General features: G+C 39.1%; 1 protein-coding gene across 3 annotated transcripts in view; it reads left to right on the top strand.

Annotated features, from left to right (window-relative positions):
- The window catches only part of DGKH (diacylglycerol kinase eta), a 283,862-nt gene that overhangs the window by 157,054 nt on the left and 111,766 nt on the right, over positions 1–15,042 (top strand). The gene's annotated exons all lie outside the window — the stretch shown is intronic.

The raw sequence follows: 15,042 nt of genomic DNA, 5'->3' as shown, positions 1-15,042 counted from the left end.
TTTTTTTTTTTATATATATATATATATATATATATATATATATATATATATATACACACACACACACACACACACACACACACACTTTCAAAATGATTTAAAAATGCATTTACTTCATAATCAAGTTTATTTTTCATTCATTGATGTACAGATGTGTGTGTAAAATGCTCTTACTGTCACAGATTTACCCTGGCTTAGTGCATTGTACAAAAATGCACAGGCATCATGTGGTAGCACCTATTTTTAGTTTATTGATGCTTGGAACATTTTAATTCAGCTATTGCCTGTCATAACAGATGTGACTGAAAGATGGTTAATGTTTGGGTATGAGTATTGGCTTCAAGCTGTTAACTTGTACAGTTGTTTTAAAACATTTTTATATCAATGAAATGCATACAGCCTTTAAAGGCTCAGGTCATTTGTATATCAGACAGTTTGTGGCAACACTTAAATTATATAAACTCTTCAGATTTGTGTCTTTTAACAGAGGAAATTGAAATCAAATCTGTTAAAATGTGAGCTGCATTATCTGGTTCAGAATTGTCAGTGGATGATTGAAACAAACCATCAGCTTGCCTCATGAATAAACAACGATACGCAAGAATTATTCTTTACCCATTTGTCTACTTCTGACTATTTCTAAGTGAGTGCACCAAGCCATAAATTCTCATTTCTGTTACTACTTCTAAATCCTCAAGTAATAGGTGGTTTGGTTCTGCTATCTAGTTGCTTCTTTGTGAGTAACAAAGGAAGTATTTAAACCTTCTTTTGGGAAGCTGGGCTTCTAGGGACATAGAAACTGCTATGCAGGATCAACCTGGTGGTCCAGCATCTTTTTCTCAGCGGTCAGCATCAGATGATTTCAAGGAGGGTGCAAGACCCTTGAGAGTGCGAGGTTGTATTGTTCAGTAAAGTGTCAACAGTGATGCCAAAGCTCCTTTCCTGAGTTAGTACAGTTGATTTAGAACCATGTAAAGTTGATGAATAATTTTTTTAAAAATCCTCTATTTATTATTTTGCATTTATCAACAGTGAACTTCATCTGTCACCATGTTGCACATTTGCCGCTTTTGAAGTTTCTATATTTTTTTAACTGAACTTGGGTGGTAACCAAAATACTACGTTGCCTGCAAGTGCTTGCCATTTCATTAGTGCTAGCTCCCTTTCTAAAAGCTTAATAATTGGATTAAATAATTTTATCATTAATCTGTTAATAGGGTGGCCATATTTCTTGAATCTCAAAATGGGACTGGTTCCTCTCGTCTTGTTCTCTGCTGTGCTCAACTGTTTCCAACCTCCAGTTTCAGCAGAATGCACCAGTGAGCTGGGGGAAGGGGGCTAGGGGGTGAAGTACACCAGTGAGTTTGGTGGGAGGGAGAGGTGAGAAAAATGTCCTGGGAATCCTGTCAGTTTCTTCAAATGAACACTTTTGTCCTGTTTTCAGAAACTTCTCCTGCTCTTCTGGAACAGAGGTTTCTGGAAAGAACATGAAACTCTTAATTTGAAGAAACCATTGGGACACTTGGGACAGATGTTTAAACTGAGACAGTCCTGGCATGGTGAAAATTGACCATTTTTTCCTATTCTGTGTTATCTGTCTCAGCCAGTTTTTTCATGAGGACAGTGCCACCTGTCATCTCATGATTAGAGTTATGTGAATGACTAATTCAGTAGGTGAAATAAAAATCAGGGGGAAAATCATTTCATGTTGACCTGAAACAAAAAAGTTGTAGTTTTTCATGAAATCAAAAGATTTAGTTTAGTTTTCGGAATGGATTTTCCCCCCTCTTTTAAAAAAAAATTAAATTTAACTCAGTTTAGATTTGGGGTTTCAGTTCAAAACAGGAAATCTGCATGCTTTTACATTAATGCCCTCTCCCCACTATTGTTTTTAACAAAATTGGCAATTAGTTTCCAACTCATAGTGGGCTTGGAGAGAGTTGCTTTGCCTATAGTATGCTTGATGAATAGGATGAATTCCTTACATCCTTGGACTCCTTCCTTTTCCATTCTTGTCACCTAAATGGTTCTAAGCTCTTGGCAAGGTTAAGCAGGAAGACAAAGTGGGACTGAGCACAAAAACTGGTAAATTCTTTCCCTTAGACAAGTCAGGAGGTAATCAGAAGAGTAATCATCTCTGGAGAGACTTGAACTACCCGATCTTCTCTCTTTAGTTTTGGACACTATATTCTTCTGTCCTTTTGACTTTAGGTTTCATATATCAAAACCCAAGACAGATATCCTCAAAGGTGGGAGTAATGTTTTTGATACTTTTGTTTTCCTCTGCAGATATTTTTATACCAACAATACAATTATTGATGCTTTTGACCAGAGTTGTTAGTCAGTACTCAGGGTATTGCAGGTTGTCCCTGTGAGGAAGAGAAATTTGGTGATGGAGTCAGCTTTACAAAATACCTTTACAAAGAAGGTGCACGAAGTCCAGTTTCCCTGAACACAATAGGGCTCTAAGAAGTCCTTTACTTTGCTCGCGGTTTCATGCCCCTCTTGGCCAGTGTTCTACCCAAAAGTTGTCTTCAGGGTTCTCTCATGGGTTTATGCTTATAGTACTTGTTCTGCCTATTTCCTTGGCCTTATGATGCTTCTCTGTCAGCTTCTTTGATGTTTCTGCAGCTGTGTGCTGGTGTTTATATGAGAAGCAACAGTCAGATAAAATCCCTTTTCCCTGAGTTTATAATCAGACTTGGAAGAAACTTTTGGACCATATAACCCAGGCACTGTCCAGGCTTTATGCTTGGGGTGATTTCCATTACTTTAGCTCTTGCAACATGAACTTTTTGTTGTTTATCCTCAATGTAAAGTAACTATTTTATATATATATGGAGAGGAGGTATAGATTGGACATCCGCAAAAACTACTTCACAGTTAGGGCGGCTAGGAGCTGGAACCAACTTCCAAGGGAAGTGGTGCTGACCCTTACCCTGGGGGTCTTTAAGAAGAGGCTGGATGCCTACCTGGCTGGACTCATTTGAGTCCCGTTTCTCTTTTTGGGGTTTTTTTGTTGTTCTCCCGCCCTGGCGGGGGGTCGGGCTAGAAGATCTACTAGGTCCCTTCCGACCCTTAATCTGTGAATCTATTACAGCCAGAAGCTTCAACTAGGTGAAGTGTTTGTCCAACCCCTGTATAAAATTATCTCCATGCTTTAAGTATTAACTTTATTGCCACTGACCATTTTACTTTTGCATTGGTTTGTGTTTTTATTGGTGGGGCTGCCACTTGTGCACTGTTTAGGGTGCATTTGTTGCTCTGGACTAAAGTTTGTTACTCTGCTGGGTAAGAAATGTTGTGATACCACACGATTATTTTATGACTAAGAATTGTGGTCTGTAATACCAGACTAAAGATTCTTAGCTTTTATTTTCAGAAGTGCAAAACACCTGTAGCTCCTAATGACTTCAAGAGGATTGTAAGTGTTTAGCACTTCTGAGAATGAGGACAGTGATTACAGACATCATAGAATTTCCTTGATAGACATACGAACGCTGAAAGAATGCAAAGCCCACCTCTTGTTCTGAAATCTTGATTTTTAGACTTTTTTTTCTTTGCTCTGTAGCAGTGGTTCACAACCTTTTTAGACTCCTCAGAAATTGCTAGCTTTTAGCTTGCCCTCATGTTTTTCACTGTGGAAAAATAATAGAGCAGTTCTTCTGTTGCAGAGACCTTAGAAGGACCACAACAAATCAGAATATTTTGACACTCTGATTTCCTATTTGAAACCTCTAGGTTTATCTTGTGAATTATGTGAAACTATATGGGCATCTAAGAATATTAATGTTGTGTAGCATCCTGACTGAGAGTCAATGCTCTACTGGAATGTTTGCCATTTGTTTATTTGTTAAAATATCTTTGGACTAGATTGTACATTGTTCGTTAATATTCCCTAATGGAAGACTCTCTTGTGTCTGTTCTTCCTTTAAAATAAAATGCATGTATCTGTATTCTGAAACAGTTTAATTTTCCTTGAAAAGTTATCTTAGGCCTTGCTGACAAACAAGTTGCACAAGTTTAAAATAGTTTTCCAAATGTGATTTAATTAGTGCAAACCCTGGTGTGGACTGTCTTAAATTCATGAAAACTTTTACTGGTGTTGCTTAAGTTAATATCTTACAAACTTTAGCTAAATCAATATAAAAACATTTTTAAAGCTGTTTTGGAGGCCTAACCCTGGCTGCATCAGTTTTACTAAATTATTTTAAAATTATTTCTCTTCAATGTAGTATGCATTTTTTTTGTGTTGGAAGCCTTGGGTTCCCTTTCAGCCTGTCTTGGATCAGATTTCAGAATTATACATTAGAAAATTTGGCAGCTGTGTCAAGACTGGAATATTTTTTTCCCCCCGAAGGTCACTTTAAACATTTAACAACCAATCTGCCAGCCACCTGCACCCTGTTTTTCTAGAATATGATCATTGCTAGCTGATCTGAGTAATACAAAATGAAAGGACTAGTTAAGAATTTTAGTAACTTTGTTTCCCTCTTTTGTAAGCTTCCTATAAGCATTATTGAATTCTGCCTGCCATTATCAGGAGGGTCTTGCCTCTCCAAGATTCCTGAATGAATGGTGACAAAAATACTTGCCATGTTGCATTTGGTTTTGTTCTAATGTAATGCTGGCAAATGGTCCCTGCAGACTGAAGTCTTAATTTTATCTGAACAAGGTAAAGTGTGGGTGGAAGCAGTTCAAGCGTCTGTTCATACATCTGTACATTTGACTCAGCCTTGAAGTCTTGGGCAGTGCCAGAAAAGTTCATCTTCACGCACATTTAATTCTTGGTCTTTCTGTAGATACTGCTAGAAGGGTCTTCATTAGTGTCCCTTGTGATAGTAGTCTTCTCAGAACCAGATCTGTAGTCTGTTAGTGATACAGATCATCAGGTATTTCACATAGATTACAGGCAGTCCTTGGACTTACAATGCAATTGGTTCCTGAAACCCACGTCTTAAGTTGAAACGTAACTCGGAACCAATTTTCTCATATGACACAAGGTTAAAAATGGGGGATTTGTTCCTGAACCAAGGCCCGATACCCTATTTTCACCAAAAATACCCCAGAATTTTGTACTTGATCAATTATACATGAGTAATATAGCTACATTAATGTATTGATATTGTAAATAGAAAGCATATTGATTTGGAAGGACTTCTTTGAGGTGACTTTGCTATACTTTTTAAAGGGCTCTTGGTTAGACTCTTTGAAGGGTTCTTGGCTGGAGTCTTCTCAGGAGTCTTGGGTGCAGGTTTTTCTGGAGTCCTGTCTGCTTTCTTAAAGAAAGCATCTAAGGAAGTTTGGACAGATGTTCTTCAGGGAGATGAGCAACTCAGCGAACTTGTTCGCTAGTGTGGCATTGCATCGGATCAAGCGTTGTAAGTCGAAACTGAAGTCATAAAGTTGAAACAGGGTGTCAATTTATAAACATTGTAAGTGTGAAACATTGTAACTCAAAATGTTGTAAGTCGAGGACTGCCTGTACTTGAATGATAATGGACTTTGACTGCTATGTGTCTGAACAAAAATTAAACTTCTGAGTTAGAGAGGAAGTACTTTGTATTCCTTTTAGTCCCTTGGTTTACCCAGTCTTCCATACTGAGGACTGTTTTTAAAAACAAAGAGACCGACTGAAATAGCAAATTCCTTGTGCTGTGCAAAGAACTGGAGTAACAGAAGCAGTTGGTGTTGGGAATCCTATGATGCATGTATCTTCTTTCCCTTTCTATTGAGCATTGCTTATTCTTCTCTCCTGACAGTCACAAAAGTGTAATAAGAATGAAAGCTCTTTCATAGATTTCATAGACATTAGGGCTGGAAGGGACCTCGGAAGATCATGGAGTCCATCCCCCTGCCCAAAGGGCAGGAAGTCAGCTGGGGTCATAGGATCCCAGCAGGATAAGCATCCAGTTTACTCTTGAAGGTGTTCAATGTAGGTGCTTAAACCACCTCCGATGGCAGGCTGTTTCAGACCTTGGGGGCTCAGACAGTAAAGAAATTCTTCCTGATATGGTCTTGTAGTAATTTGTGACCATTCAACCTCATCATCCCTTGGGGCACTCTGGTGAACAAACGTTCCCCCAGATACTGGTGGTCACCCCTGATAAACTTATAAGTGGCCATCAGATCACCCCTGAGCCCGTGCTTTTCCAGGCTAAAGAGCCCCATGGCTCTCAGCCTGTCGTCATAAGGTCTGTTTTCCTGACCTCTGATCATGTGCGTGGCTCTTCTCTGGACTCTCTCAAGCTTCTCTGCATCCTTTTTGAATTGTGGAGCCCAAAATCAGGCACAGTACTCCTGCTGAGGCCTCACCAAGGCTGAGTACAAGGGGAGAATGATGTCCCGGGATTTGCTTGAGAAGCATCTATGGATGCAAGCCAGCATTTTGGTCACTTTACTAGCCGCAGCATTGCATCGCAGGCTCATGTTCATCTTGTGGTCAATGATGACCCCCAAGTCTCTTTCTTCCATAGTGCTAGCCAGCGTAGCACTGCCAAGCCTATAAGGATGCTGCAGGGTTTTTTTCCCAAGGTGGAGAACCTTGCATTTTTCGTTGTTAAACACCTTCAGGTTCTCGTCCGCCCATTTGCTGAGCTTGTCCAGGTCAGCCTGGATCACCCGCCTGTCTTCTGGCGTGGATGCTTTGCCCCAAAGTTTGGTGTCATTGGCGAACTTGGTCAGTCTGCTTCTGACTCCAATGTCCACATCATTAATGAAGATGTTGAACAATATGGGTCCAAGGACAGAGCCTTGGGGGACCCCACTGGTCACAGGACTCCATGATGAGTGACTTTTGGATGTGGTGGTAGATTTGGGTGCAAGTCTTTCAAGTTTTAAGTGTCCTACGTCTGGGTAGACTTACTGGTTTGCTCCTTCTCTAGGGTGTCTAGTGATGTAGAAGCCTTACCTTTTATTATGAAAAAGCTGGGAGGCTAAAAATCCATTGATAAAATCCATATGAATCGGACTAGTGCAACAAAAGCCGTAATGCCTTTTGGAAGACAGAAGAAAATATCAGATTTTTTTTAAGGTTCTGTTTACTTTAAGTATTCTGATCTTGGTTACATTTTTGTTTTCCACAAATTTTGCCCTTAAGCACAAATGCCTCAAAAATAGCTCAGAGGTTACTTAATAACTCAAGAGAGAAAAGGAGAATTATCTAATGTGTGAAATCCATTAGAGAATTAATATTTCTGCAAATGCATTTATCATTTTAATATTTTAAATATACGATTACTTCTGTTGTCTTGACCCATTTGAGTATATCTACATGACTTCCCTCTTTGGTCCACTGCTGACCGGCCGAGCCCCCTGCGTCCACCAGCCATGGCAGAGTAGATGGTTCTGAGTGGTTCTCAGTGTGTACTCCAGGATCATCCTCAGTCCCCGTACCTTGGAAAAGCCTGAGAACAACACTAGAGGGAGATTGAGGAGCACCAGGGCCTCTCCTAAATCATCTGCTCTGCTTAACTGTTGGTTCGTGGTACTCCTAGCAGGAACAAGTGGGATGGGATTTTACAGCAGGGTTGCGTGGAAAGCTATACAGATGTACCCTTTATGGCTCTCTGCAAAAACAGGTAGTGCATTTGTGAACGGTGCCCTGTCTTAATGTACAGCAGTTATCAAACTTAATTCTTCAGAAAGATTTACTTTTTAAATTATTGGGTTATTTTCCCCCTGCAGATCTATATTGAGCTATACACTAAGATCAAAACTAAGAATAAGAAATTTCAGTTAAAGTGCTTCCATAAAAATACCCCAAGAACAGTTGTTTCATACAAAATAATTTTAGTAACCATGTTGGTGGTAAAGATTGAATATCTTTCAGTGAATGTTGGTTGCTAAATTCAAACAGCTGGATTACATTTAAGCAGGTACATTGCTGTATCAAAAATAGGAATAGTTGATTTTATTAAAGTTTTTTTATTTCTAGGTCCTGATTCAGTAAAGCGTACAAGTATATGACTTCTTTCAATAGTACTATGTCACACTTAAGCTCATGCTTTAGTACCTTCCTGAAACAGAGCCTTAGAGCAGCAGTCAGCAACCTTTTTTAGGCTGTGGACCACAGTGACCCAGTTCAGGACAGAGGAGGATGGGTGGGCTCATAGGCACCAGGCACTTAGCTGCTGTCACTGCTTTCCCTGTGGCAGCATAGGGAGAGTCCCTTGCTGCTGAAATCCCTTGTTGCCAAATGTCGCCAAAGATTCACGTTCATGAGCTATTGGTTGCTGACCCTGCCTTAGAGTAGTGGCCAACCTGTGGCATGGGTGCAACAAGTAGCACAGGCAATCTCTGTTTGTAACATGTGGCAGATCAGGAAAGTTGTAAGGAGCACAATGGCAGATGGGACAGGGAGCTTATACACATTCTTTAAAATAATCATGTTTTTTTCTTAAGCAGTTGGTCACTACTGGAGACAGGGTGTTGGAATGAATGGGTTTTTAGTCAGTTCTAGAAAGATAACTCTTGAGTTAATTTTATTTTGCTTGTTTACATTAAATAAGAAAAATAAGGCTACAAGCCTTCAAGGAGAGACCCTCTCAGGCAAACCCTTTGAACACTTGTACATGCCCAAGATTTCAACCACTTGCACCTGCCCAAGACTCCATTTGCTGTTGATCTTTTTGCAGCATCAGGACCATATATAGCAAGTAATATAGCACAGTCAAATATTGAATTTGCACTATTTCTTTTTACCCTTGCCATTTTTCAACATGCCTGCATATGCAAGTCATGCAAAAAACCTGCATAGTTTCAAAATAGCATATATTTTTCAGTGAATCAACATCTAATACCAAGCACACATTATTGCTGGTAAGCATCAGTCTCTTGAATTTTAATTTATTGTATCTCCTTGGAAAATAAGGCACAATTCATTTCTTGTTTAACAAATTTACAGTTTATTTGTATCCTGTGAATTGTTGATCATCCTCTGATTGCTTCTGGGTATCCTCCATTAATTGGCTTCTTTGGATTGAGTGAGCTCAACCAGTCAGGTTTCTTGGACAATCTTGAGGCATTTTTGTTTTTTTGGTTAAGCTGCTGACACATTACATAGCTTGTGCTCCTATGTATTTATGTAGGTTGAATGTAAAGTTATTAATTTCTTGAATAAATGGTTTGAAGTAGATAAGCTACCAAAAGTAAGGATGTAGGGAATGTGCCTATTTTGGGGCTTTGTGTTATACTGTTAGAATATATCATTGCATTAAAATTCTGTAGATGTTGCCTTAATACCTACAGAAATTCCAGCTTTTGTTTTGTATGTCGCTTTAAAATTCCCTCTGCTCTTGTTTTAATTCTTTTTGGCAACCTTTCTAGTATTTTTGATTAATTCCATCTTGATTCAACAGGATACCAGCTTCTGGTATCTTTCCAAAGACCATAGAAGGGAAAGGAGTGTGGGAATTCTGCCTTGCTTTGGGGACTTCAAAGTCCTCAACTGCTGGTCTTGCAGCACTGACTGAAAGGCAGTTGTGTCTGCATGACTGCTAGGGGTGTGTGAAGTGGGCAGTATTTGATTCAGATTCGGCCTGATATGGAGGCGAATGATTCGATTTGCTGATTCAGATTACTGTCCCGATTTTTGATTCAGCCGAATCTGAATCTGAAGACTCAATTCTGATTTGGAGGTACCTCGAGGTATGTAGAAAAAATACATAAAGCTATGTCTATGGCCAAATTGTTGAATCTCTCCGAATCAAGTCAGAGGCTTCCAATTCGATTTGGAGAGATTAATGGGTCTCCTGATTTGATTTGGATTTGGAGATTTGGCTGCTGAATTGGGTTGAATCTCCTCTGAATTGAATCAGTGACCAAAGCTTTGCACAGCCGTAAGGACTGCAGCCCCTCTGGATTCTTCCCTGAAAATATGCAGATGTTAAAAATAAACAAATAAAATGTAACTTTACTTTAAACTCAGCATGCTCCTGTGCTGAGCCCAGCGCATGCCCAGAAGAGGCAGCTTATTAGTTTGACATGGCCCTGCAGATCAGGTACTTTAGTGGAGCTTTTTGGCATTTTTTTCTAATAGCTAATTAAATCAACTATTAGAAAAAAGTGTGAAAAAGGCCCTCTGAAGCACCTGATCAATACAGATGCTGTGGGTCTGGGTCAAACTAATGTGTTGCTTCTTCCGGTAAAGCGTGGTTTTGTTTTTGTTTTTTTAAATTTCTGTAAGCAGCCTATGTGTCCTGTAAGCACAGCTCTGTGTGAAGATAGAAAAGGGGATTGTAATTTGGTCTTTGACTTTTTTTTTTGAACAGCTAGAACAAGTGTTAGCTAAGCCAGTAGAAGCACTCTTTCTGTATCATTGCAGGTAGTAATACATATGCTGTGATTACTCTATGGCGCTCTCATGGCATAGCCATATAGTAAAAGGTCTTTAATGTTTTTAGTTTCCTATATTATCCTTAATGATACAGGAAAATAGATTTGTCCACTAGAAGGTTTTTGAACTCATGGAAATCACTTGCTCTCCAAGGTAATTCAGCAAAGTTGGTGGTAACCTTTCAAAATGAACCTAAGATTCCTGAGATCCTATTATAACCATAAGGAACCCTACTTCTCTGTTAAATATGCTAATCTTCCTGTACCTAGATGACTATTACTCTTAAAATCTGGAAAACTTTGCCTTTGGATGGAGAAATGATTAACTGTTTCTCTGTATCGCATCTGGTGCTTGCTTTTGGTTTTCAGTAGGATGTTTCGTGTATTTTTTCCTGAATTAATGTACCCCAATACAATGAAAGCCTGCCTGGAAATAATTGGTGTGACTAGAATAGGTGAGATCACTTATTTGCTGCTTCTCTACTGTACGCAGTTATTTACTTTTACAAATCCAAATGGGCTGTCCCAATGGAATGATGAATATTTTCTTCTTTGGCCTGGGACAAATAGAAAATTATAAATGTAAACTTTATTAATGTAATAATTTATTACAACAAAATTAGAATGGTAATATGGCTAGGAGTCATTTAAACAAATGCATTTAAATAATAATTTTTTATTAGAGAAAATTGGGATTTTTTTTTAATAAAAATTGTTATCAGAACATACCTGTTTATCAGCACTGAAATTCTCATAGAAACTTTTGACAAGAAAGATGGAGTTTATAGTCCAAACTTAAGCAGGATACTCAGCTGGGATGTGGGAGACCCACAAAGTAACCAGGTTCAAGATGTGTTTATAGTGACTATTTAATCAGTTATGTGTAGGGGTCTACTTAACTTGCAGCAAGACAAAGCAATTTTCAGCACAAAGACCTGGTTTTTGTGGGCATTTTCCAGCAGCTGCCCATCACTGCTGATTGCTGGAGAGGCCTGGGGAGGAGAGGGGCGAGGAGACAGCTGCCGGGAGGAGGAGGGAGTAGTGGGTGCAGCACCTTTTCTGATTCCTTTTGTGCTGCCCCGCCAGCAGGCACCTTCCCCTCCTGGGCAGGCTGCAAGGCTGGGCCGCAGTAGTAGCAAGGCTCACACTTGGGGAGCCAGCATTTTATTTTTATTAGTTTTTGTTGTTGTTGCTGTTGATTTCATGGGCAAAAAAACTGTGAAATCCATGAACCTGCAATTTAACTAGACACCCACTTATACAGAGGTAAACAGGCCCAACAGGCAGGATTGAGGGACTGCTGTTTCAGAATATCCAAATTAACTGATAGGGCAATGGGATGTGAGAGACCTCAGTTCCAGTACCTGGTATGAATATGATGGAGCAGGAATTTCCTATCATTTTTTCCATGCAAGTGTCCCAGGCACTTTGACTAATTTAAGGGAGGTATTTTCTTTTCATCCCCAGTTTTTGTTTTGTTTTAAATCAAGGGCTCTTGGATCTCTTCTGATGGAGAAAGAAAATTTGAAATCTCAGTGTTCAGAGGGTGAAAAAAACATTTCCCACACAACTCTAATTATGGTTAGCCTTGCTGCATTGAATAACAAATGAATCCAAGAGTGCCCATATCAAATGCCATTAGTGTAATGCCTAACAGGAATTTAAAACTTTATAAAGCTCTTTTAAATATAGATATCATGTTCCAGGATGTTGAACGGTTTGCAGTCACTGCTGTATCTCCTCATGAGATGTGAACAGCTTTACTTTCCTAATCATTATATGTATTATTTGTGCTTCCTGAATATGCTTTTCACATTGTTTATGACGACTAATTATATCATTATCCAGAACTTCAGATAGACCAGCTTTCCAAACTGTTGATGCTGTTCCCAATGGTGCTTTTCAAGTATTGGGGTCAACTGTAAGACAGGATGCATTGACACTATAAAACTTAGTTTTGGGTATAGTTACAGCAAGCAGGAGAAACATTCAGAGTTCCAGAAGACCACAAATGAGTCTGCCTTCCTATTTCAATATTGATAGTGTTAATTAATATTAAATAATAGTTTTCATTGTGGGAGTGCATTAATATTCTAGGCAAGATTTTACATAGCTTCTAACTGAAGCATATAATGATATTATGCCATACATCACATTCAACTAAAGGACAGTAGACCAGTTTCACAGGAGAAGTTGACGGGATCGGAAGGGGCTGGCAACTCCATAGTTGGGAGGGAGAGCTTGGTGGGATTAGGGGGGGCTCTCCCCCCATCTCCCAACCAGAGGCTATTTTTAGCCTCTCCAACCATTCCCACCCCTAGAAAAAACAAAACAAACCTCCCCCTATAGTGAACCCAATTCTGCCTGATCCCACCTGTCCCTCCCTCCACTCAGACTTACTTCCATCGAGTCCTGGCACTGGCAAACACTGTAAAAACTGGCACCTGGAGCAGTTTGCAGGATTGGGGGATTTGGTGGGCTTGTGGAGGGTGGAGGCTGGCTGGTCTGTGGGGAGTGCGTTGTCTGTCTAGGAGTGAGGCCAAGGCGGGGTAAAAATAGCCCGGTGCAAGGTAGAGGGTATGAAAAGCACAGCCCTAGGGTTGGATCCAGCAGCTGGGCTTTCTCAGCCTCTGGGCTGTTCTGGGAATGTGTATCCAGGGCCCAGTCTAACTTAATGCACCTCTGAAGTACAATTAAATAAGATTGGGTTGACTATTTTTTAACTTATCTAACCTACCTGGAGTTTATGTACAGTTTGCACTTGGAGCGACCTAACTAGGGATCTAAGTGTAAGGTCTGCATGTGGGTGAACAAAGCTAGATCAGGTGGCCATTTTTAACAATCTAACCTTCCCCTAACCTCCCCAAATGGCTGTACAAGCCCTTAGCCTACAGAATAGTAATTGGGGTAATTAACAGTAAGAACAGGAGCTGTGTGTATGTGAGGACAGAACTTTCATAAGAATTAGCCAGGAATTAGAATAGTTGCTGCATGCGAGGAGATAAGCTTGGCTACTGATAAATGTGAGGTAATGTACTGAGGGAGAAGGGATGAAGTAATTTTATGTACATAAGAATATTTTCAATTTAGGGTGACACCCTTTCTTAGTGAGAATCAGAACCCTGATTTAATTGCATTTCTCATGTTGCAGTTATTTTAATGTTGTTTTGACATACATATTTTATTTTATATAATGTCAAGTTTTTTGTTATATGTTGTGCCCCATTAAAATAACCAGACTGTTCCCTGAAGCTTGCTAAAGGTATGTAAATCAGAAAAAATATATAGGTAGATTAATCTTTGTAGCCTTTCGTGCACTGTACATAAGCATATATACATGGCTTTTGCAACCTTACAGTTTATTTTAATAATTCTAATAATGTATCTAACATATATACGTAATCATCAGTTTATCTTAATGACTGTATTACAACCTATTGTTATTTGTAAGGGCAAATATTAAATGCACCCTAGATTGCTATGTCTTTTTATACTCAGTAGTTACTTTTTCAGTCAAGAGTGTCTGTATGAATGATGTAATCAAGGAGATTGGTATTCAACATATATGATCTTTAATTTATCTTGAAAATAATCAAGAATTTTTCAAGAACCTTCAGCATTAAGTGCAAGTGATGTGTATTACAGGCATTTCACAACTCCTGGCTCTTGCCCAGAATACAATAAATAACGTGGCACAAATTGGCTAGAATGCTATGACTAAGGCAGACTTTGTCCTTACTTTAGAATAGAACAGAAGGAATCCTTGTTTTGATGTCACACTTGATAGCAAGCAAGGTTCTCTGGGTAGATGTGATAACCTTTATTTAGACCAACTAAATAGTTGGAGAAAAGTTCTTTGCAAGCTTTTGGGGACAAACACTCTTTGTCAAGGCATGGGGAGACTGCTCGTGTTATGTGTCACCTTATGCATGACAAAGGGTGTTGGTGTTCGAAAGCTTGCAAAGAACTTTTTTCAACTATTTAGTTAGTCTAAGAAAAGGTATCACATCTACCCAAAAAACCTGGGCCATCTATGTCCTTAGACCAACACAGCTACAACCAACAAACCTGCAACACTTGATAGCAGAAATCAAGGCTGGTAGAATCAGCACAAATAACAGCTATGAGTTCAGTGAAGCCTGGAGATTCTTGAAGAATGGTGCTTGTATTAGAACCAGGGTTATGTTACAGTTTAATGGCTTCCCTTCTTTATTTGATGATCTGTCCTAGAAAAAAATATTTTGAAGTAATAAAGTATTTATTTGGCTCCTAACTGATAAGAAAAGCACTGCTCTTTGCATTAAATGTTATTCAGGAAGAGTCATAGGCAGATGCTAATAAGCCTTCATATAAAAAAAAAAGAAAAGGTTGGCAAGACTGAATGAAACAGAAAACAGAGAGAGGTCCTCTAATTTCATGTGCAGCTTGTACATTTGAAAAAAAAAAAAAAGCCAAAAGGTCTGTCCATGTGACTCCTACTGTGCTGTAGTTCAGTTAGGTTGCTTGTCAGATATATTAAAGTGCAGTTTGGTTTAATGAAGAAGTACATAGCACAAACCAGTGGTAAAAGATATTTGGCAGGGACTGGGTGAGTAAAAACTTATGTGAATAATTTACTTATAATATCTGAATAGCATGACAGGATAGAAGTTCTACAACGATAACCTCGGTTATGGCAATTAACCATTTTTCTGTGGTTTTGGCTTC

The sequence above is a fragment of the Gavialis gangeticus genome, unplaced genomic scaffold, assembly GCF_001723915.1.
Source record: "Gavialis gangeticus isolate Ggan-Ray unplaced genomic scaffold, GavGan_comp1, whole genome shotgun sequence".
Taxonomy (NCBI): Eukaryota; Metazoa; Chordata; order Crocodylia; family Gavialidae; genus Gavialis; species Gavialis gangeticus.
Note: the sequence above shows the minus strand (reverse complement) of the source record. Positions and strands in the feature narration are given on the sequence as shown.